Source organism: Phascolarctos cinereus, unplaced genomic scaffold, assembly GCF_003287225.1.
Source record: "Phascolarctos cinereus isolate Bilbo 61053 unplaced genomic scaffold, phaCin_HiC Scaffold_2;HRSCAF=192, whole genome shotgun sequence".
Classification (NCBI taxonomy): domain Eukaryota; kingdom Metazoa; phylum Chordata; class Mammalia; order Diprotodontia; family Phascolarctidae; genus Phascolarctos; species Phascolarctos cinereus.
The window spans coordinates 242,188,543-242,213,768 of record NW_027555625.1 but is presented as its reverse complement, the minus strand read 5'-3'; the positions used below and the strand labels follow the sequence as shown (position 1 = coordinate 242,213,768).

The following is a 25,226-nucleotide window of genomic DNA, read 5'->3' as shown; positions in this document are numbered from 1 at the left end:
TACTGGCTAGAATTAGAATTATAGAGAAATATATATATTTGAAATTATCATAGGTTTTTTTTAACCTATGATAATTATAAATACATATTTCTCTACAAGGTGGGCAGAAAAGTGAATGTGGATCTTGCCCAGGGAGGAGACCCAAAAATAATTGGTATAATGAGAGCAAACCAGATGATTTTCCAGATTAGCTGGGCTATGGGTGATGGATACAGAGATTCAAAATCAGTCCTATATTTGGGGCTATTAAGTTATTATGATTCCTTAGAACCTTCAGAGGGCCCCAGCCCACAGTCATCCAGTTGGCTAAGCTCCCATACATTTTATGGGAATGGGGCTGGGATGTGGAACTCTTAGCTCACCAGGATAAAACCAGTTCTGCTTGGCAGGGACTGGACTAAACAAGGAACATGAGCTATTTTTCTGATGTTTTTTTTGTTGCTTACGCTTAGTCCAAAGTATCTCCTCACCATGGTCTCACTCAGCGTCCTCAATAACTGGCCTCCTTTTATAGATGAGAAAACCAGGAGCTAGGACGATTTTAGAGCAGAGATCAGGACTGAGCTTACTTTCCTTGACTAATATCAACCAGCACATACTTACTGAGCTCCTAGTGCACATTGTACTCTTTGCTAGGTATTAGGCAAGCTATAGGCACACAGCACAAAAAGAAAATCAGTCAATCAGCAACCATTTATTGAGCACCCAGTATGTGTTAGGATCTGATGAAAGCAAAACTGGAGCTGCCCTCAGGGAGCTTATATTCTATCAGGGGACATACCATTCACATATGTAGATTTATATAAAATAGTAAATGTATCTAAACTACATTATAAATGCAGTTTACTTTTGGGTCATGGGAGGCAGAGAAGGAAAATTTTTTTAATAAAATTTTTATTTTTATTGATATCTTTTGATTTTACATCACCTTCACTTTCAAATGTATCCTTCCCCTCCCCTCCTCTGTGAACCATTCTTCATAACAAAGAATAAAAAAGAAAGAGGGGGGAAAGCAGTTTAGCAAAACTAATTAATATATCAACCAAGTCTTATTGGTTATGCAATATTCTACACTCATAGCTTTCCATCTCAGCAAAGAGGAGAGAGGCCTTTTCCCCAGGAGATAAGAATCTTAATGGGAAGAAGAGACACAAGCTATATTTGGAGATTTCCCCAGGGTTCCAAGGAAGAGGGGAATTACAAGTTGAATCTATGATAGCTTAACAAAGTACTGTATGCAAATGATTCTTTCCCCTTTTAAAACCCTAGAGCAGTAGTCTTTAAAGTGTGGTCTAGGGAACCCCAACTCTTCTTTCTCTGGTAGCCCTCCTGCCACATTCTCTAGACCACAAGCATACTTTCTCTGGAGTATTTATAAAAGAAAATATATTTAAAGAACTAATTAAGGTTCAAATGATTAAAAGGACATCTAAAAGAATTCCACCCAACCCAGACTCGATGATTCCCAATCTTCCTAGACTATCTTACCTAGTTAACACTTTTCCCTCCCCTGAGTCTTCCCAAGGCACAAGAGGGTCCTATTGCCATTTAAAAGAATAGAGCTTTCTAGGGGCAGCGAGGTGGCGCAATGGATAGAGTACCAGCCCTGGATTCAGGAAGACCTGAGTTCAAATCCGATCTCAGACACATATAACACTTACTAGCTATGTGACCCTGGGCAAATCACTTAACCCCATTGCCTAACCCAAAAAAACCCCCCAAAACCCCATCTTTCTCCTTCCCTCTTGCCCATGTGCTTTTGGTCTAGCCCCTGGCCTAAATTCATTCCTTGGAGTTACAATCCCAGGCTTACTCTCAGCTAATCAGGAAGCCCTGTGATCTACAGCCAATCATTCCAACAACCTCTCCCTGTTTAGCTACTATCAAGTCCCCACCTACTAACTCTTATGTGAGCAGGAGCTAATTGGGTAACTGCTATGTCCCACTGGCAGCTAGGGGATGCCCTAGTGCACGGGCCTAGAGTCAGGAAGACTCATCTTCCTAAATCCAAATCTGGTCTCAGACGCTTACTAACTGTTACCCTGGCGAGTCACTTAACCCTGTTTGTCCGTTTCCTCATCTGTAAAATGACCTGGAGAAGGAAATGGCAAACTCCTCTGGTATCTTTGCCAGGAAAACCCCAAACAGGGTCATGGAGAGTTGGACACAACTGAAAAATGACCGAATAACATGTCTATGACCAAAGAGAGCTTAATGTGCCTGGTATAACCTTTCCAGAGATAGATTGTAATCATGCTAGCACATAATGCTACTGCTATTACTGATAACAATAATTCAGAAGATCTGTGATAGCTTCAGTGTGATTGCTCCTTCAACTACTCCTTGACCAGCAAAATCTTCATCTCCTAGTGGCCAGCCTTCTAGTGTATGGTAGCTGTCATTATGAATTTTTGCTCCTGGAGTAAGGGTGGAAGAGCTAGGCTGAGAGCAGAGCTTTCTTTGGGTGGGGCCTAAGGGGAAGTAGCACAATAAAACACCTAGGCATCTACCCTACCCACCCACCCCCATCCCTGCACCACCCCAAACCATGGGCGGGGAGGAGACTCCCTCTTTGACAAAGCTCTATTGATGAGGGTGGGGTAGGCTATGCGGGCACTCACCTCGGATGTTGGGTGGGGAGATTGTGGAGAAAATGTGCCCCAGGATAGTGGTGTTGGAACCCTCCTAATTTCAGTGCTGTGAGGTAAAACCCAAGTGACTCCATCCGGGTTATAACTCTGTGTCACTGGGTCTGTAGTTGAAGCCTTTCCATTGTGGTGGGACTTAATAGATTTATACTCTACTGGCGCAGCTTTCAAGAACTCAGAGTTACTCCCACCTCAGGATGAGTCACAGGAAGAAGATTTTAATGGATGAAAATTTAAGCCTTTTTAAAAAATACCTTTTATTTTACATCAGATTAATTTCTAAATATATCTTTTCTCCTTCCCTTCCCTCCCTTGTAACAAAGATATAAAAAGAAGAAAAAGCAGTCCAGCAAACCCAACAACATATTAAGTATATGATAGTATGTACAATATTCCATATCAACAGTATTCTGCCTTTTTTTTAACAAGGAAGGAAGTACATTTTCTCAACTCTTCTTTGGGTCTGTCCTTGGTCATTTTAATTATGTAAGGTTCAATTTTTTTCCCATTACATTGTTATGGTTATTACATATTGTTTTCCTGATTCTGCTTACTTTATTCTGCATCAGTTCATATAAACCTTCCCTTTTTTATTTCTTCATATTTATTATTTCTTAAGGCATAGTAATATTCCATTATATTCATGTAACACCGTTTTTTTAGTCATTCCCCAATCTTTGGGCATCTGCCTTGTTTCCAATTCTTCGCTACCATAAAAAGTTTGGCCTTTAATATTTTAGTGTATATTGGATCTTTCTTATCTTTAACTTCCTTCAAGTACATGCTTATCAGTGGAATCCCCGGGTCAGAGTATGGATAGTTTGATCATTTTTTAAAAAGCGTAATTCCAAATTGCTTTCTGTAATGGTTATACTCATTCACAACTCTACCATGTTTTAATAGACCTGCCTTCCTGTGGCCCAGCTCCTCCACCACCGATGTTTTCCATCTCCTGTCATCCTGCTGCTTTGCTGGGTAGGAAGTGAAACCTTGAAGTTGTTTTGATTTGTATTTCTTTTTTTTTGTGATTTGGAGCAGTCTTTCATATGATTTCTAATAGTTTGTATCCTTTGACTATTTCTTGAATGAATAATATTACTAATTCCTGTTTCTATGGTGTTTTAAGATTTGCAATGTGGTTTCCTCACAACCACATGAATTAGGTTAGGCAAGGATTATAAGCACCATTTTATATAACCTCAAATGTAAGGAGATATCACTCAAAAGGTTATAAAGGTCCCTTCTCTCATTTCATCTATGAATCCCAGAATTCAATCCAGTCTATACCTGGCTGAGAATTGCCTCTGTTACAAGTGATCATTTAACCTATGCTTAAAAATTTCCAGTGAGAGAGAACCTACTTGCTCCTGAAGTGGTTTACAGTATTATAATTTTAAAGAGCTCTGGTTGTAAGACAGTTTTTTTCCCCCTTTACCTCAAACCTAAATTTGTCTTTCTGAAACTTCTACCCATTGCTTCTAGTTCAGGAGACCAAACAAAAGAGTCTTTTCCCTCCTACCCTACAGCCCTTCAAATACTAGAAGACACTTATCACATTCCTCCAAGTCTTTTCCTGCCTAAATACCCCCAATTTCTTCAGTTGATACTCATATGCCATGATCTTGAGATCCGTTAGAGGGATTTAGGCTTTTTTACCCTTGATCTTATGATAAATTATTGGCAATGGAGGAGTTGGGAACAAGGTCTTCCTCTGCTTCTGTCAGTCTTTAGGGCCATTTCTTTTCTCTCTCAAGGTCATACTTCCTATAAACCCAGGTTTTGCTAATGGCCAAACCAAAGGTAAATAGACTTGGGAAGAAGTATAGGAGGGATCATAGGGTCATAGGTGAGAACTAGAAAATAGCTTAGAGAATATATATGTGTATATATATGTGTGTACCTATAGAAACATATGCGTACATGTATACACACATGTATTTATATGTGTATGTTGTGTGTATATATATATCTTCTAATTTTGTACATGAGGAAGCTAAGGCTAGACAGCTGATGTGATTTGCTCAGGGTCACACACTGAGTAAGTAGCAGTGTTGAATTTTTAATCTAAGTATTCTGAATCCAAATCCAACACTATTTCCACTGTAGTCTGTAGGTGATGGGGGCGGAGGAGAATGGCAGGACAGCTATTCTGGTCTCCTCTTGTGGGGATTGGAGGCATCCTCAGGGAGGTTCCCCCATTCTGTGAGCTTGCTTCTTTGAGCCCCAGAGTTTGGCTTCTTGCTTCTCTGCTCTTTACTATGCATTTTTCCTCAGTGGCACAGGCTGTCCCTAAGCTAGAGGAAGAGTGTGAAATATCTATAACTTCTGTTCATCTTTTCTTTTGCTACTTTAAAAAAATCATCAACCCAACCTCTCATGCATTTTCATCCCATGCAATGTCTGTCCATGTTTTCCCACATAGGCATATATAATATAGCCCACATATATAGTGCATCTTCCATCTTTCGTGGTTCTGCTCAGACATTTTTGTGCTAGGAGGGGAAGTTGGGGAAATGTCTCCCCTTTCAGGTACCTTTATACCTTACCATTTGAAAAGTAATTTCTAAGTTGAGTCAGTGGCCTATGGCAGAGATCATTTCTAAAAATCTGTAATTAAAGCAAGACAGACATATATTCTAATTTGTATAATTTTTGACTGTTTCTAATTATTATCAATTATAATGATAAATAATATCAATATTACTATTTAATGTGATTATATTATTATAATTATGTATATATAATTATATATTGTAACTATCTGCTACACTATACTGCTAATAAGTAATAATATATGATATATAATAATTGTTATTATAACAAGTAATAGAATTTATTTTCTCCCTTTCCTCTTTCCCAATGAAAGACTGAGGGAAATGAATGGCATCTACTCAGAAAGCATGCTTAGCAGGGTTTGCAAATGGTAGAGATTTAAAAAAGAAGTCTTGCTGAGAAATAGAATGAAACTTCTATAGATTCAGCCCTCATTTTGCTTAGGGGAGATGTTACTGAAAGATATGAAAACCATAGAGATTTTTCCTTGCCTTGACTAAAATCCTTCCTATGCCTATAGACCTGGGGAAAGACTTGAAGAATAGGAGGAAGGGAAGAGAGAAAGAAGAAAAATAAGCCACCATTTCCACTTGGATCATTAGACATCAGCAAGACTTATGTGTATGTGTGGTCCACAGAAGTGAAGTAACTTTTCTACAGTCACCAGGTAAGTGACAGCGGTGGAAATTTGAGCCACGGTCTTTGAGACCCAACATCCATTGCGCTTTCCACTATATCACAGAGTGTGTCTCAGCATGCTAGGGGATATGATACATACATTTTTTTAGGTTTCCTGAGCCAAGAGAAATAAGAAAATCCCCTAAAGTTAGGGTTTTTTTAACCTGGGGTCCGTGAACTTATTTTTTTAAAAATGTCATAACTGAATTCAACATAATTGGCTTCCTTTGTAGTCTTATGTATTTTATCTTATGCATTTAAAAACAGTATTCTGAGGAGTTCATAAGCTTTGTCAGATTGGCCAGGGGGTCCATGAAAAAGGTTCAGAACTGCTATCCTAAAGTATACTCAGGTCCTGCATGTCCTGAGAGCCTCTGACAGAGATTATAATAATGATGATGATGTATGGTATGTAAATGATGATGACATAGCATAATAATGATAATGATAATGATGATGGCCTCTTACACACATATAGTACTGAGTAGTTTTCAAAATGTTTTCATAGACATTTCACTTGAAACTCTTGATTGATTAGTGTTTATATACGTATTTTGTATACATTCTTAATATAGTAATACCTATACATGTTGTCTCCCTCAGTATAATGTAAGCTCTTTAAAGGCAGAGACTGTTTTTTTAAAATTAAATTATATTTTAAAAATGAACAGGCAATTATTTGTTCCTCCCATTAAAACAACAGCAACAATGCAGCAGTGACAAAATCTGTGTAACAAATATGTATAGCCAAACAAAACAGATTCCCACATCGGTTGTGTTAAAAATTGTGTGTCTTGTTCTATATATTAAGTCTGTTAACTCTGTCAGGAGATGAATAGTATTTGTCGTCACTGGTGCTCTGGCATCATGATTGGTCACTGAATTGAGCAGAGTTCTAAGGTATTTCAAAACTGTTCATTTATAACATGTTGTTATACTATAAATTATTCTGGTTTGGCCCAAGTTTCTCTAAAACCATTCATTTTATACAGCATAATAATATTCCATTACATTCATATACTATGCTTTATTTATCAGTTTCCCAATTAATAGGTACTACCTTGTTTTTCAATTTTTTGCCGCCACAAAAAGAGCTGCTATAAATATTTTGTACATATAATAATAGCATATATATAATGGTGACTGTGTGCTCAGCACTTTATAATATTATCTCATTCAATCCTCACAAAAATCCTGGAAGGTAGGTGCTATTACTATCCCCATTTACAGTTGAGGAAACTGAGGCAAGCAGAGGTTAAGTGACTTGTCCATGATCACATGGCTAGGAAGGATAAGAGACCATATTTGAAATCTCTATACATTTGTATCACCTTATGCATACATATGGGTCCTTTTCCTTTTTCTTTGATCTCTTTGGTACAGAGTTAGTAGTAGTATCACTAGATTAAAGGGTAGGCACAGTTTAGCAAAATTTTGGTCATAGTTCCAAATTACTTTTCACTATGGCTGGGCCCATTCACAGATCCACCAACAGTGCATTAATGTGCCTACTTTCCTACTTACTCTTCTGAAATTTGGACTTCTTTTTTTTGTTAACCTTGCCAACCTGACCCTTATTCAGTGTTCTTTCCAACTTTAGGGCAGTTTTTGTTGGTATTTTGTGATTAAAGCTTCTAAGACTGAAGTCCACTCAAGTTTTAGTTCAAGATGCTTTTGCCTAATGCCTCAAGTGATATATATTCTCTGTCAAGCTTAGCTTATTCTCCTGGCTTCCAAAGAAGAACCATGGTATCAAAGAATGCATTGGTAACAGTAAATATCCTTGCTTTACTAATCTGATCCTTTTGGAAAGGCCTCTGGTGTTTTTCCATTTCAGGTCAGGCTAGTTCTTTGCTTTTGATGATACTGTTCAGTATATTTGTGTGCATTGAGGATTATTAAATTAAGAATGAAAAAGAAAATTTAATTTTTTTTAAAAAGATGGATTAGATTTTGAATTAGATGATCAACCCAGTCTTTTGGCAAAAAAAAAACCAAAACGAAACAAAAAAACTTGTCCTACTAGATTCTAAAATGCATTAAAGAGCAACAGTGATAGTGCTCTGTGCCACATTTCACCATCACTCTCATATCCTGTCTGTCTCTTCTCCTTACAGTGACATAGGACATTAAATGCCAATGTTTGCTGTGAGGATATATGCATGAAGTTTTATTGTGTTTATGTCAACAGAAGACAGTATTAATGATGAGAAGGTCAGGAGATATGCAAGTTTTCAGTAGTAAATGACCATTGCTATTGCTGTTTCTGACTATTCTTCCCAACAGTCTGATAATCTGTACCTACTGTGGCATTAAAGTCACCCAGAATAAGAAGTTTGTCCTCTTTTGGCACATTGATGATGAGAGTCTCCAGATCTTCATAAAATTTTTCTTTGACCTCATCAGGGTCATGGGAGCATACATACAGATGATGGTAGTATGGCACTTCCCTGCAAGTGGCAATCACATTGTAATGAGCTTGCCATTTATTCCTTTTGGGAGGTATACAAGCTTGTTGACTAAATTAGATTTTATTACAAACCTATGCCAACTTCATGGTGCTCCCCATCACTGTAGCCACTCCAGAAAAACATTTATCCAGCTCTGACTTCAGTAAGCTGGCCTTCATTTGCCAACCTTATTTCACTCAGGGCTGCTAGATGTAATACCCACTGAGTTCTCTCATAATAAGAGCTGTTTGTCGTTTGGGTCTTTTGGATTTCTTGTTGTCCATAAGCATGTGTACATTCCATGTACCAATGGTGAGTGGAATCATGAAAAAGGTTTTGTACATTTTTTTATGTTTCAACCTCAGGGTAGGATCCCCACCTGCAGCGGTAGCAGGCCACAGTTAGGTTAGGTAAAACAGACCATTTTTAGGGCACATTTTCTGGTACCTTCCTCACACCAGGAGGTGAGGAGTGTGGTTCTTTTAAAAAGCTGCACAGATATGTAGGGAGCTGCTGAATCCTACTGCTGCTTCAGTCCAGTGAGAAGATGACCCTATGGCCTGGGCAGCCTATGTGTGATGCTATTTCATCACTTGCTTGTCACCACAGGACTTTGAGGTGGGTAAAAATGGTAAAATAGTATAGGTGATATCTTTTGACTCACACATAAATTAGATTTAAGTGAGCCAGAGTGGCTTGAAGTCATCAACCTCACTCTCTCCTCTAGAGTCATCCAAGTCCAATGGTAAGACAAAAATCCAGATGACTGAGAATGGCTCAGGATGCAGTAGATGACCTTGGTGTCTTTGATATCTAACCAAGCTCTAAGTGCTCCACAGTGCCTGCTTCAGCCACCTTCACGGCCCATTGGAACAAATTGTTCACATCCACCTACACTTCTGGGGGGAAATCTGCACATGCTTGCTGTAGACACCCCCCTGCTAACTCTCTGGTGGATCTGAGGCCGTTCGATTATCCTCAACCTAGTTTAGCTTATCTGCTGAAACAGTTTACAAGGATGTGGCTGCTGCACATGCTACAGCTTCTTAGAGCCACAGGTGAGAGTTGGGTGGCAGGTGGACATCAAAAGTGGAAAGCAGCCCTGAAAAGGGCTCAGCAGCCCTCACCCCAGAGGTATTAGTCATCCTTTAACACCCGTATACCCCACAAACACATATAATATACAACCAAACCCTGTAATGCACATCAAAACTCAAATAATATATAACAATCATCTCTAATTGGATTGATGATCCAAACATTTTTAAGTCATAAAAAACTGGAAGACGAAGGTATAATATCTTTGTCTCAACTATATAGGAACAATTAGTTTAACTAAATAAAGAGAAGAAATCACTGGAGACAAAAATCAGAGGATATGACTATTCAATGATTTTTTAAATGAACAATGACAAAGCAATTATTTCTAAAAATAAAAGAAACATGGGAGAAAGGGCTGACATTTAGAATTGAGAAAGAACTAATACGTATGTATAAGAGTAACACTTTCTTCCCAACAGAACAACATGTAGTTAAAGTACATGAACAAACCATTTCCTAAAAAGATGTAGGAAAAAATTGATCAAAAGTCTTAATAGCTAAAGAAATGCAAATCAATATAAATTTAATACACCATCCTGCCAGATATAAGCATAGCAAAAAATAAGGGGGAAATGGTTTACAAATATAGTTGGCATGGCTTCAGAGAAATGGACACTTAATTACATCAAGTACATTATAGACTGATATAGATTTTTAGGAAGGCAACATGGCAGATATAGTAAGAATCAAACAATAGATCATACCCTAAAAAGACTCTAAGAATAGAAGTACCTATATATAAAAAAATTACCAGCTACTTTATTTATAATATCAAAAACCAAGGGACAACCTATGTATTCAATCATTGGAGAATAGATAAATAAGTTATGATATGTTTTTATAATGGAAAATAATGGCACTGTAAAAATGATAACTCAGTAATATAAGAAAACATGCAAAGACTTATATGTAGGGTTGCACAACAAGATCAATAGAACTATAAGAATGTAGATAACTATATTAATAAAAGGAGGCAAGGGAGGTTGAGGCAAAAGTAGCAGAATTCCAGGCAGACTTTGAAGGGGACATAGAGAAAACAATTTTTTTTTGTTTGCTATCTGTTGATTTGACTGGTTTATTTTGTTAAATTTTATGGGTTTGATTTCAGATTATATTCCTTTTATATTTATTGAGTATTTGTTTTATTGATTCATTTACATATATGTGGAAACATGGAGATAAAGCTGGGTATGATCTTGACTCTGCCACTAACTTGCTTTGTTACTTTGGGTAAATAAATGTCTAAACTTCTAATGAACTTCTAACTATGAGATTTTATATTGCTATGATTCTAAATCACCAGTCTTTTCTTGGCATCAGTTCCTTAATCTGTAAAAATGAATGGGTTGAACTAGATAATCTCTAAGGACTTTCCAACTCTTAACCTATATCTGATCTCTTTCCTTCTCTATACTTTAACCAATCTCTATCACTGTCTCTCTCTGTCTCTGTCTCTTCTTTCTCTCTTGCTCCCTTCCTCTCTCAAAACCATCCTTCTTTTGTTCCAGGCCCCAAAACTACTCTTCTTCATTCTTTAGTTTGCCGAACCCAGACCTATCCAGTCTTTATTAAAGGAAATAGAAGTTTCCCCCTGCAGCCACCATTATCTTCCTGCTGCAGTCAGAACCACTTCACAAGGGAATAAGCAAATAAACTCACACGAGGGAATAAGCATACAGTTGAATCCATAAAGAGTCCAGTCAGTAGCTCTTTAGAAACAGAGCTTCCTTTGCTGCATCTGTGTCTTTCATTGGAGAGACTTTCAGAGGATTTTCCAAAACCTAATCTGTAGCTATCAGCCCATCCCTGATAAGCAAGTTTTCCAGAGAGGTCACTCACCTTGACATTGATGCTTTCCTCTATAAAGAGATAAAAAAAAATTGCAGAGTCCCTCTTCCAAATTCATCTCTTCTGGGGCAGTAACATTAAGATATATCTTATTAAAGAATTATCATTTAGCTAAATGGGGGGGCAGCCAAACCTCAACAGCTTAGACAACCCCAAGATCTACCGGAGATCTGGCCAAGCCTCTCCCTGGGTGGGAAACTTGTAACCAGGAGTATATGCCATTTTTGGTCCACAGAGCCGCCAGGTCTTTTTGTGAGGACCTGGAGTAATGTAAGGAACATGTTAATGGTATTTAACAGCCCTGACTTCTGGGTCACTGGGAACTAATGAAAAGAAGCTAACAATCAGGGTCTCCTAAGCAAGTTTTGGCCATTCATTAGCCCTTCCATGCTCTGGTCTTGTTTTCAGGTTGGAAACATTTCTATAGAACTGTCTGCTCCTGGAAGAGTCATAAATCTAAGAAGCTGCAAGCATGGTGTAGTGGAAAGATTAATAAATGCTTATTGACTGTGGACTGATGCAAAGAGGAGCTCAGTCTGAATCTCAGCTTTGGGGCTTACAGTTTAAGTGAATTTAGGCAAGCCATTTCATCTCTGGGATTTCAGTTTCCTTATCTGTAAAAATGAGGGGGTTGGATTAGATGATCTCTACAGTCTTTCCAGATCTAAAGTTTTATGTCCTATCCTATTCAAACTAAAGTGCCAGTGCCTAATGATTGATATTAAAAACCTTTCCAGGAGCAAGTTTTAATTAAGTCAATTAGTCAGTCAAGAAGCATTTATTAAGCATCTACTCTGTGCCAGACATTATGCTGAGCACTCAGAATACAAAGAAAAGCGTAAGACAGGTCCTATTCGTAAGGTTCGTAGTCTAACAGAGGAGACAACATGAAAATAAATATGTATAAACAAGATATGTTTAGGGAAGATTGGAGATAATCAACAGATTCAAAGGACTACTATTAAGGGGGATTAGGAAAGGTTCCTTGTAGGAGGGATTTCAGCTAGGACTTGAAGGAAGCAAGGAAGCTGGGAGGTGGAGATGAGAAGGAAGAGAATTCCAGGCATGGAGGATAGCCAGTGAAAATGCCTAGTTGAAAGACGGAATGTTGGTAGTAAGAAAGACAGTGTCCTCATATCACAGAGTATATGGGGGTGAATGAGTAAGGTGTTAGAAGACTAGAAAGGTAGGAAGGGGCCAGGTTACAAAGGACTTTGAATGACAAACAGCAGATTTTATATTTGTTGATGGTGGTTATAGGGAGCCACTGGAGTTTATTGAGTAGGGAAGTAGTGGTCAGACCCATGCTTTAGAGAGGTCAATTTAGTAGAGGATACAGTGGAGTGGGGAGAAATTTGGAGAAGGAAAACAACAGCAAGCTATTGCAATAGTCCAAAGGTGAGATCATGAAGGCTTGCATGAGGGTGGTGGCAATATCAGAGGGGAGAAGGGAATGTATATGAGAAATGTTACAAAGGTTAAATTGACAGAACTTGGCAAAAGATTGGATATTGACTGTAAGAGGGTAAGGAGTCCAGGAAGACATCTGTGTTGTGAGCCTGTGAGAATGGTGGTACCCTTTATGGTATAGGGAAGTTGGGAAGAGGGGAAAGTTTTGGGTGAAAGGTATTAAGTTCAGTTTTGGACATGTTGAGTGTAAGGTGTCTATGGGACAACCGAGTTCAAATGTCTGATAAGCAGTTGGAGACAAGAGATTAGAAGATAATTGGACAAATAGATCTGATAGTCATATGCATAGATTATCTACATGACTAAAACCATGGGAGCTGATGATATCCCTATGTGACACAGTATAGAGGGAAAAGAGAAAAGAGTCCAGGACAAAGCCCTGGGAGACGCCCCTGGTTGACCTGGATGAAATCCATCGAAGGGGACAAGAAGGCGTGGTCAGACAGATGAGAGGAGAAGGAGGAAAAAGCAGTCAGAAAAAAACAAAGAAAACAGAATATCAAGAAGGGGATGACCTTAGGGCAGCTAGGTGGCGCAGTGGATAGAGCACCGGCCCTGAAGTCAGGAGGACCCGAGTTCAAATGCTGCCTCAGACCAAACACTTGATACTTACTAGCTGTGTGACCCTGGGCAAGTCACTTAACCCCAATTGCCTTTTAAAAAAAAAAAAGAAGGGAATGAGCAACTGTGCCAATGGCGGCAGAGTGGTCAAGAAGGATGAGGATTGAGAAATGGTCATTACATTTGTCAACTAAGAGATCATTGGTAACTTTGGCGAGAATAGTTTTGTTGAATAGTTTTTGTTGAATAATGAATGAATAATGAATAACTTTGGAGAGAATAGTTTTGTTGAATAGTTTTGGAAGCCAAAAATATAGAGAGTGGAGAAGAGAATGAGAGGAAAGGAAGTGTAAGTCATCTTTTGTAGAGGAGGAGGAGGAGAGGAGATAAAAGCTTTATCCTGAAAGGGGGAATGGGGATGGAGGCAAAACTAGGAAGAAAAAGGAGGAACAAGAGAGACCATGTGCACTGAAGATAGCTTTGATTTGACAATTTTTCCTGGGGACTGGTCATATTCCTAGGGCAACCAATTTCATTTCCTGATTAACCCTGACCCTGAGCAAGGAATCTTTTTCTTCTTTTGCATTTTCTTTCTTCCATTTCTTCTCACAATTCTTTATCCTTCTTGTGTTCCTGTTAACCTTATTCCCTTCATTCTCTAAACATTTGGGATGATGCCTTCTTCTTTGTTCCTTCAGCTTTGGTGCCTAATGTATATGGGACACATAATGGGTATTCAGAAAGGCTGTTGAGGCATGAATTGCCCGGAGTCCCTTGGCCCCCACGCTAACTTGGCAGGCAAGGAGATGGAACCTAGATAAATGTTAGCATGAAAAGGACAGTACTGTACTGTAAAAATCCATTCTCTCCTGTGGAAAGTGTGAGGAGCACATTTGATATAGCACACCAAGTGTTGAAGAAAGGGAACATGAATAAAATAAATAAATACATCTGATGTCTAATTGTCTTAATTGTAAGACTCCAGGATAACACAGACTTGCTCAACAACCCAGGTCAAGAAAGCCATGGTTATCTTTTCCCTGAGGCTGGTATTGCAGCAATGAAAAGCCCTAAGTGACAAGGATATGGGAAGACCTATATGTAAAGACCTAAAATAAAGTGAGCAGAACCAGAAGAACATTGTACACAGTAACAGCAATATTATAACAATGATCAATGCAGAAGGACTTAGCTACTCTGATCAATACAATGATCCAAGACAATTCTGAAGGATTCATGATGAAAAAATGCTATCCTCCTTCAGAGAGACAACTGATGAACTGAGTACAAATTGAAGTATAATTTTTTCATTTTTTAAAATTTTTCTGCTCTTTTTGCAACATGGCTAACATAGAAATAACGTTTTACATGATTCACATGTATAATTGATATTATATTACTTGCCTTCTTAATGGGTGAGAGAGGGGCTAGAGAGAGGGAGAGAATTTGGAATTCAAAATTTTTTGAAATTAAAAATTAATTCTTTATTATTTACCATTATTACTTACTGTCTTCTAATTATAATTATTTATCTACTATAATTATATTAATTAACTATGTTATAATTAATAATTATCAATTATTCAGTTATTCAATTAATTTATAAGTAGGGTAGAAATTAAAAATAAATAATAAAAATTTAAAAATGTAAATGACAAGGAGAAAAACTGAAGCCCAGAGGGCCCAAATGGAGGGAAGGTGACCAGACTGGCAATGGAACTGGAGATTATACCCTTTGAGCATCTTCTGCAGGAATTAGGGACTCTGTCTTGATTAAGCTGAGACATCTCACTCCCTGGGGGAGAGCGCATTCTGTGTGCGTTGTCTGATATAGTCTCATCTGTGTAACTTCTCTGATTTCTGTTTGTTATCAGCTTGGATAAATGGGTTTATTTGCTATTTTCTATATGTGGTCTTTGTGTAACTGGCATTGGATGGGAAAGAAGTCAAGCCTTAGATATATAGCTCAGAGTGCTCCTTCCCTGTTAAAGAATAGTGATCAGGAGTACAGCTTGAACCTAAAAATTATTTCCCTGAGACTAACTATATTTAGCGGAGCAGGTAAATAAAATTCTAGCTGAGTATCCCATCTCTCCAAGAAGAGCAGAGTGGTCAGCCTTGTGGTCCCAATAGCTTGCACCCCTCTTGGTAGGAATCAAAGTCCCCATTGGAGAATGAGTGGAGGGGACTCTAGAAGTATCTATTCATGCCTCGCCACAAGTTACATCTAGATAGACCTATGTAGACATGTGTAATCTCTATGGGCAATGCATACCCTACCTTACCTAATCATGGTAGCTCACATGGTAGTTTCTGTAGAATTGTCCTCACAATAACCCTATGACATAGAAGCAAAGGATCATAGTATTAGAGCTGGAAGGGACCTTGATGCCATCTAGCATAATCTCCTCTTTTTACAGATGGGCCAACTGAGGTTAAGTAATTCGCCCCAAATCACATGGGTAAGTGGCAGAGCCTGGAGTCAAACTCAGGTCTCTGTTTCCATATCCAGTATTTTTTCCATTGCACCAAGCCACCTCCCACGTGGTAGGATCAGTGTCAAAGCAAAGCCTCAAACCTAGGCTTCCTTACTGCAAGTGCAAGTTATCTTCTTATTCTTCTACAAAAGAGATGAATTGTTCTGCTTGGACCCAGAGGGAACTAGGAACAATGAGTAGTTTGGGAGTAGCAAAGATAGATTTTGCCTCTGAGGATAAACTTTTGAACTATCAGACTTCTGCAAAAGTGGAGCTGATAAGCTAATGAGATCCTCATGTCTAGATGTCTTCCAAGAGAGACTGGGTACTGCAGGGAGAATTCCTAATCAGGTATGTCAGATTCTGTGATACTAAGGTTCTGGGAGAGAAGTGGTGGGAGATGCTAAGGAAGGAGGCCCAGAGCCCTCACTCCTTGTTCCCTGAACTCACTATAGCCTCTGGCAACATAGCATGGCAAAATGACATTTAACCTTCAGAACCATGGCAGGGGTGGGGGGGCAGGGAGAGAGAAAATGGAAATTATTATGCAAAAGAAGGAACATGAATTCTATGGGTTGTACAGGTAGGGAAACTGCCCAATTTCAGTCGATGATGAAGGAATGATACGTGGTAAAACTAAGAGCAAAGGGTAGAAGTCGCAAAGAAGCAAATTTAGACTCGATTCAAAGACTTTTTTTTTTTAGCAGTTAGAACTATCCACAAGTGGAATGGATTGCTTCAGGGCTCCTTACCCTGGAGAGGTCTTCAAGCAAAGACTGTAAGAAGGAAGGAAGGAAAGAAGGAAGGAAGGAAGGAAGGAAGGAAGGAAGGAAGGAAGGAAGGAAGGAAGGAAGGAAGGAAGGAAGGAAGGAAGGAAGGAAGGGAGGGAGGGAGGGAGGGAGGAGGGAGAGAGGGAAGGAAGGAAGGAAGGAAGGGAAGGAAGGAAGAAAGGAAGGAAGGAAGGAAGGAAGGAAGGAGGGGGAGAGGAAATGAAGAAAGGGAAGGAAAGAGGAAAGGAGGAAGGGAGGGAGGAAGGGAGGGAGAAAGGGAGGGAAGAAGTAAGGAAGGAAGGAAAGAAGGAGGAAAGGGGGAAATGCATTTATTAAGTGATTCCTGTGTGCCAAGCACTATGCTAAGCATAGGGAATATAAATCCAAAAGTGAAGCAGTCTCTGCCCCCATGGAGTTTACATTCTAATAAAGGGAGACAACACATACTGGAAGGAACAACTGCAGAGAACTATACATGTATGATCAAGTGTTGGGTTTGATTTAGAAGGGATTCTTGTTCAGGGCCTCTGAGATCCTTTCCAACTCTGTGATTCTGATTCTGGTATTGCCATCACAGGATGGATCCCAGTGGGTCACAGAGGTAGATCTGGGAAGAGCCTTAGAGGTCATCTCATTGTGTTTCCTCATTTCACACATGAGGACACTGGTGCCCATGATGTGGGAGACCCAGATCTCTTCAAAGGTGCTTTAATAATCCCCTGGAAAAAGGCAGTGTCCTCAGCTTTCTCTGTCCATGGCATCTGGAGGCTGCATGGCATGAGGCCTCCGTTTATAGCTCAGCTACTAGGAGTGAAGTACTTTACGTGGCTTCAGGGAAATGTGGAAGGAGAGCAGGCTCCCCCAGCACCACTAGAAGCTGTGCCAGCAGCTCAAACATAATTTTTCCAAGATTTTATGATCTGACGCTTGGATTACATTTGTTTTGCTGTAGAGGTGTGAGGTCTGAATGATTTGTAAAAAGGAAAGACTCACTTGAGCAGCCTACATGTATGGGTTTGCAATTGGGTTTGAACCGTGACACTGTGGAAATCTTGGAGTAAACACGAGAGTCCTGGATGGAGTATCCTATTAGTCATCTAGACTTTCACTGTGTCAAAGGAAGATGTAGATTATTACCCTGAACCTGAGGGATGGGACTTCTTAGTAACTGAATTTCCAGTTTTCTTTGATTCAGCCAACATTTACTTAGTGCCTGCCATGCTCAAGGCATTGTGCTAGCTCTAGATACAAAAAGTCAAAAATGAAACATTTCCTGCCCTCAAGGAATTTATATTCTTTCAGAGCAATAATGAGGGCAGTGTGCCCAGGCTTTGCCCAGGGTTCCAAATTTAGAGGGCACTGTTAGCTCTTGCAGGCTTTTAGCCATGTAGAAGTAGCAGCTTAGCACCCAGTTAGCCAGAATGAATTAAAATAGGAAATTACCAGGTGGAGTGTTTCTTTACCCCTTTACGCCATACCCCAATTGAGTTCCTCCTCCCTTTCTTACTCCTTTCCCTACCCTTAGTATCTCAACTAAACCTTAGAATAGGCTTCTCCAGCAGCAACCCAGGACACAGCTTTAAGTCTGTTTCAAAAGTTGAACTTAGCATGTATTTCATTTCATCATGCTTTTTAAAGTGAGCACAATTCATGCTGGCTTAGGTATAAATATTGCTAGTTACAGCCCTGCATTCTACCCAGACACTGCCCATATAGGTCACTTAACTACAGGGTCAAGCTCCTTTAAACCTGGCACATAAGAATTTAGCCTCCTATCCTATTTCCTGGCAATTACTTGGAAACCTACACAGACACAAACACACAGAATTGCTGAGTAACAGGAGCATGAGTCATAGAATTTAAAGGTGAACTTTAAAGATTATCTAGCCCAGGGACTCTTAACCATTGCTAAGTCATAAAGCTCTTAGGCATCTGATGAAGCCTCTGCTATCTCTTCTCAGGATAATGTTTTTAAATGCACAAAACAAAATGTATAGGATTATAAAAGAAACCGATTTTATTAAACTACAATTATCAAATATTTTTAAAAATAAGTTTACAAACCCCTAATCTAACCCACTCCTCCTCATTTTTCCAGACAAGGAAACTGAAGCTTAGAGAGGGAAGAGACTGGCCCAAGGTCACACTGATAGGAAGTTAGAAAATTGGTGGCTTCTGACTTGAAATCCAATGGTCTTTTCCACTGTCCCACAGTAGAGTAGAACTGATTTGGGGGACTTCTGCAGAGATACAGACTGTACTACTGAGGTAATCTGTTAGATGGACAGTTCAATTGTTTATTAGAGAGGCATTATGGTATAGTGGAAAGAACCATCCAAACCTTGAGTTTGAAGATTTGGGTTCAAATATTGAGTCTACCTGTGTGACTGATGGCAAGTTGCTAAACTTGTTGACAAGCAAGTAGGCTTGAGTTTCCTTAACTAAAAAATGAGAAGGTTGTTCCAGAAATCCAAGCATGGCTCTCTGCATTGTTAATCCTTTTGTTAAAAATCAAAATCAAAATCAATGACTAGGATAAAGACATAGTTGACAACCTTATCAAATATGCACATGATACAAATCTGAGAATGATAGCTAGCTTATTAGGAGCTAGAGTTAGGATCCTAAAAGATCTTGACAGGCTAGAACATAGACCTGAATGAGTAAGGAAACTGAGTAAGAGGCAATTTAATAGGGATTAGTCAGTCAGTCAACCAGCTAGCCTTTATTAAGTACCTACTATGTGCCAGGTACTCTGCTAAGCAATAGAGATAAAAAGACAGGCAACACACAGACACACACAAATACACACAAGACTGCTTTCAGTCTAATGGATAAATAAATGTGAAGTCTTACACTTACATTTTAAAGATCAACTTCATAAGGTGAAGAAGATGTGGTTAGACAGCAGATTGTCTGAAAAGACACCTGGAGCTTTTAGTGAACAGTAACCTTAACATGAATCTGCAGTGTAATACCCTGCACTTGACAGCAGCCAAAATTGCTAATGAGATCTTGGGGTACAGTAAAAGAGGCATCAATACCAGGAAAAATAAAGTGATACTTCTAAATTCTGCCTGGTCCCACCAGGAACATTGGCTTGTATTCAGCTATGGCCATCAATCAATCAACAATCATTTATTAAGCAATTCACTGGTGGGTAGGCAATGTGCTGATTGCTAGAAGATACAAAGATAAAAACAGTTCCTTCTAGCCAAGGAGATAATATGTAAATAACTAGGCACACACAAGACATATACAGAGTAGATGAAAGGTAACCTTAGAAGGGAAAACTGTAGCAGTTGGGCATTGGAAGATGGGAAGGGTGCAGCAAAGGCCCCCTGAAGAAGGTGGGATTTGATCGGTGTTTTCAAAGAAGCCAAGAAGGCCAAGGAAATCGAAAGGCAGAAATAAGGGTGGCAGTGTATTCTGGGCATGGCATAGAGACAGCCAGAAGAATGGGTTCAAGGAACAAAAAGTAGCCCAGGTAGCTGGATTGCAGAGTATTTAGAGGGGAGTGAAAGGTAAGAAGACTGGAAAAGTGGGAAAGGCGTCATGCAAAGCAAATTTTATATGTCCCAAAGAGGATTTCATATTTGATCGTTGAGCCACTGAACTTTTTTTGAGTGGGACAGTGACATAGGCAGAGCTATGCTTTAAAAATATTATTTTGGCAGCTACACAGAGCTTGAATTGGAATAAAGAGAGAGAGGCAGGGAGACCAATTAGAGGAGTATTTTAGTAGTCCAGGCAAGAAGTGATGAAGGCCTGAAGTAACTTGTTGACTGTGTCAGTACAGATAAAAGGACATATGTAAAAGATGTTGTGAAGATAGAAACGAGACTTATCAACAGACTATACGTGGGGTATGTGAGTGAGGAACTGAGGATGACACCAAGGTTATGGACTTGAGGGACTGGAAGATAGTGTTAATACCCTTGACAGTAATAGGGAAATTTAGAAGTGGAGAGGGTTTTTTTTTTAATTTAAAAATATAGAGGAACAGAGAAGAAGATCTAGGGTGGAACATGGGAGTCCATCTACAGTTATTAGAGTGGTCAGAGAGGTAAGAGAAAAATCAGGAGACAGCAATGTGACCAAAAAAAAAAAACCCAGAGAAGAAAGTATCCAGGTGGAGGTGACCAGGTATGTTAATTATGCAGAAGTCAAGAAGGATGAGTATTAAGAAAATGTCATTAAACTTGGCAATTCTAAGATCTTTAGCAATTTTGGAGAGAGTAGTTTCAGTTGAATGATGAATTCAGAAACAAGATTATAGAGGGTTTAGAATTGAGTGACAAGAGAGGAAGTAGAGGCACCAACTATAGAGAATTTCTACAGGGAGTTTAGTTGAAAAGGGAAGGAAAAATATAGGATGGTGGTTAACAGAGATGGTAGGATCAAGTGAGGATTTTTTGTTGTTGTTATTGAGGCAATTGGGGTTAATTGTGACTTGCCCAGAGTCACACAGCTAATAAGTGTCAAGTGTCTGAGGTCATATTTGAACTCAGGTCCTCCTGACTCCAAGGCCTGTGCTGTATCCACTGTGCCACTTTTTTTTGGAGGCAATCAGGGTTAAGTGACTTGTCCAAGGTCACACAGCTATTAAGTGTCTGATTCTGGAAGTGAACTCAGGTCCTCCTGACTCCAGAGCTAGTGTCCTATCCACTACACCACCTAGCTGCCCCTGAGGAATTTTTTTTTAAGGTTGGGAAAATGTGCATGTTTGTAGGGATCAGGGAAATAGTTTAGTAGATTAGGGAGAAATTGAAGATTAGAGATAGAGTGAGGATGATAGTTGGGGTGATCAGGAGGGGACAGAATAAAGGATATGTATAAGCCTTAGAAAGATGGTCTTCATCAGATATTGGAGTGAAGGAGGGGTGATGTCAGAGAGAAATGAGATGAGGCAAAGGGGAGAAGAGGAAGCTCTCAACCAATAGTCTCAATTTTTTTTTCAGTAAGTAAGGGTCAAAGTCCGCAGCTGAGAGGGTGGAGGGAGGAGGTACCGTGGGAGGCTGGGAGAGAAACAAGATTTGGAGCAGCTGCCATGGGGAGTGGGCTGGAGAATCAGTTAGGGGAGGAAGTAGAAGTATTGATTGATTTGCTTTGATGAGGGTGCAGTTAAGATTAGATAGCATACATTTGTAATGGACTCAATCAGCACAATTGTGTGACTTTTTCCTGCTCTGTTCAGCAGCAACAGAGGAGGTCCATGGTGTGAGTAATCCAGGTTTGGGATTTGACAAAGCTTTATTAGTGATAGGACAAAGGGACAAGGAATCCAAGATTAGAGTGATATAGAACTGATCTGGTTTATCAGAAAGTCAAGACTGGGAAGAGAAGACAGTTCCGGCATTACAGAGATTTGGGTGGGCCTGGGAAAGCATTGAGGAATGGAGAGATTGAAGGTCACAGAAAGTATGAAGAACAAGTTTAGGGGTCATAAATCATTGTAAAAGGTGGATTGATGAAATATTTTGATCAGATAAAGGAATTCCAAAGTTCATGAACACTGTATTTTATGAAGAACATCAGTAATCTGGAGAGTATCCAAAGAAGGGAAACCAGGAGAAAGACCTCAAGTTTGTATCACTTGAAGATCAGTGTGGAAAAGACAAAACTCAAGTAGGGCATGATAACAGTCTTCAAGTATTGGAAGGGATACCCTGTGTAAGATGGGTTAGCTATGGTCTGCTTGGCTCCAGAGGACAGGCTAGGGCAATAGAAGTTGCAGAGAGATGAATTTAGGCTTGATGTGAGGAAAAACTGCTTAACAAATAGAGTCATCCATAAATGGAAGAGGCTACCATTGGAGGCAGCAGGTTTCCCCTCTTTGGATGTCTTCTAGCAAAACCTGGATGAGCCCTTGCCAGCTGTGTTAGAGAAGAGATTCTTTCTCACAAATGGGTTGGACTAGATAACTGCTGAGGTCCCTTCCTACACTTGAAATTCTATGATGTTGTGACTAGGTTCAATCCAACAAGCAATTATTAAGCACCTACCATGTACAAAGCACCATGTGAGGCAATAGAGATACAAAGTTGAAAAGAAATAAAGTGGTTCTTTTCCTGAAGGAGCTGACATTCGACAGGAAGAAACAACATGTATAATAGATGTGTATGATCTACACAAAGAGAATACAGAAGGATTCCTGGGGGAGTACTATCAGTTGGGTGAGTCAAGAAATGCCCTGTGTGACAGGTTGTACCTGAACCAATGTTTTAAAAAAAGGGGAGAGGTAGCTAGAGGATTCTAAGAGGAAAAGAAGGTTGAACATTCCTGGAATGGAAGTAGAAGACCGAATGCTTCACAGAGAAGCAAGAGATGGAATATTGTTTGTAGGGAATGCTATGTAGAATAGTGGTATTATTAAATGGTTTTCCAGTAGAGAGGTTTTACTAAATAGATTTTTTTCAAAACCTTGTAGTTTGAGCACTATTTTAGAACTGAGCCAATATAGTTCCTGCATTAACTTGTGCAACTTTACTCCCCCCAGCTATATCTGACAGCTATAATTGAGCCAGTATCAATTAATTACTCCACTCCACTTAAAGTAAGTGACAAAATGTTATGCCCTGATACCTTAATTAAGTGGGAATAAGGGTCAGTTAGTGGTAGAAGTCTTCAACCAAGCCTTTGAGGAAGTGAGGAAAGTGCCTTGGCCTCAGCGTTGACTTCCTTCCTCTACTGCCTTGGCTGGAAGAGTATCTTGTGAACTAGAGGATTTTAGATTTTTTTCATCAGATACTGAGCAGCATCCCCAGGACAGAAGCAGCTGGCAGTTCATGCACTGGGAGCCTCGAACAAATTGGACACATTGAAGAAAAGTAGCTTTAAGACTCTACAAAGAGCCTAGCAGAGAGATTAAGGGGAGCTTCATGAGTACCACACAAAAGAAAGGATAGAACTTCTAGCAACCTGGAGCTGAGAATTACCCCTTTACAAAATGTGCACCCTATGTTTGAGCCTACTTTCCCTGGACTCTGTTTCTTTTGGGAAATTTTTTTGCACCAATTAATAAATAGTTTCTTTAAGCTAATTAAGTTTGACTAACCAATTGATGTCAATTGATAATCATGGAGGGGAAGCATACTGGTAGAGCCTTGTGAGCTATAGAATTAATAAACAACCCTCAAACCCCTCAGGGTTACTTCTAGAACCCTTAGGGGACATAGTAGCCTTGCTTTGGGGACCTAGCTTTCCAGTTCCAGTGTGGATTGGGAGAGTAGATTCATCTGTATATGTGTTGCATTGTAAAGAGGAACTAAAAATACCTGATTATTTCTGCAAACCTATTGGCTCATCGGTGGGGGTATTCCCTCCAATGATGTAGGTTACAATGTTCATGTAGGTAGGCAACCTACCACCCATTCTGAGGGTCTCCCAATCTGTGTCTACTCCTAGGTTTGCTGCAAAGTGAACTCATGACCTCTAAAGTCTCTCCCCAACTCTAGAAATTTTCTAAACCTAGAGATGCCTAATATATTCAAAGACATCAAAGATGCTAATCACAGTGGACAAGAGGAATCTTAATCCAAAAATCATGACCACAGTAATTTGAACATTGCCCAGATTTGCACGCGCGCGCGCGCACACACACACACACACACACACACACACACACACACACCCCTGTATTTTTCTGCAGTCCTCCATCCTTTTATGGATATGATCTGAGTAGAATCTCCATCAAATGTAAATTTGTTACACAACCTCAACTGGGCCCTTACTGCTGCTAGGCAATCTTACTGTGCCTCCATTGTCAACTTGCTGTTGCACTCTCCAAAATGACTCTTACAAACCTTTTCATCCTTCAAAGCTCTCATGACTCCCTCTCCTCCCATTCTCTTACCTGAGAACCTTGTCACACATTTACAGAAAAAAACTGAGGCCATTTGCCAAGAACTCCCTCTTGTCCCCTCTTTCTCGTCTCCTATCACTGATTCCTTCTGCCACTTTTTCCTCCTTCACCCCATTGCTTATGATGAAGTGACCTTATTCCTTATCAAGACTAACTCTTGTACTTGTTCAGGTGATCCCATTCCATCCCATTTCTTCCAATCCATTCTTCCCCCTGTCAGCCCCATCTTTTCACTTATTTTTAATCTCTTCCTCTCTACTGGCTCATTTTCTACTGCCTAAAACATGTCCATGTCTCCTTCATCCTCAAAAAACCCTCACTTGATCCTTCAGTACCTGCTAACTACCATCATATCTTTTCTGCCCTTTGTAGTTAAATCCCTTGAAAAGGCTGACTATAATAGGTGCCTCCATTTTCTCTCATCTCACTTTCTTCTTAAACCCTTATAATCTGGTTTCCAAGCTTATCATTACACTGAAACCATTGTTTCAAAAATTACTAATGATCTCTCAATCTTCATTCTTTTCCATGATCTCCAGATCATGCCCTCTAACCATAGGTGCCCCTCAGGGTTCTGCCCTGGTCCCTCTTCTCTTCTCCCTTTCTGTTACTTCACTCGGGGATATCATCAGCTCCCATGGATTTAATTACCATCTCTATACTATTGATTCTCAGATTTAGCTATCCTGCCTCAAACTCTCCTGACCTCCATTTTCACATTTCCAACTGACTTTCATACATCTCAAACTGGATGTCCATTAAACATCTTAAACTCGACACCTCCAAAATTGAACTCATTATCTTTC

At 39.5% G+C, this 25,226-nt stretch overlaps 1 long non-coding RNA gene across 2 annotated transcripts in view; it reads left to right on the top strand.

Moving 5' to 3' along the window:
- The window catches only part of LOC110205149 (uncharacterized), a 208,151-nt gene that overhangs the window by 107,421 nt on the left and 75,504 nt on the right, over window positions 1-25,226 (top strand). For both annotated transcript variants that reach the window (XR_002323513.2, XR_002323514.2), the window contains exons 4-5: window positions 3,552-3,623; window positions 5,722-5,868. This is a non-coding gene — a long non-coding RNA (uncharacterized LOC110205149). The remainder of the gene's footprint in view (window positions 1-3,551; window positions 3,624-5,721; window positions 5,869-25,226) is intronic.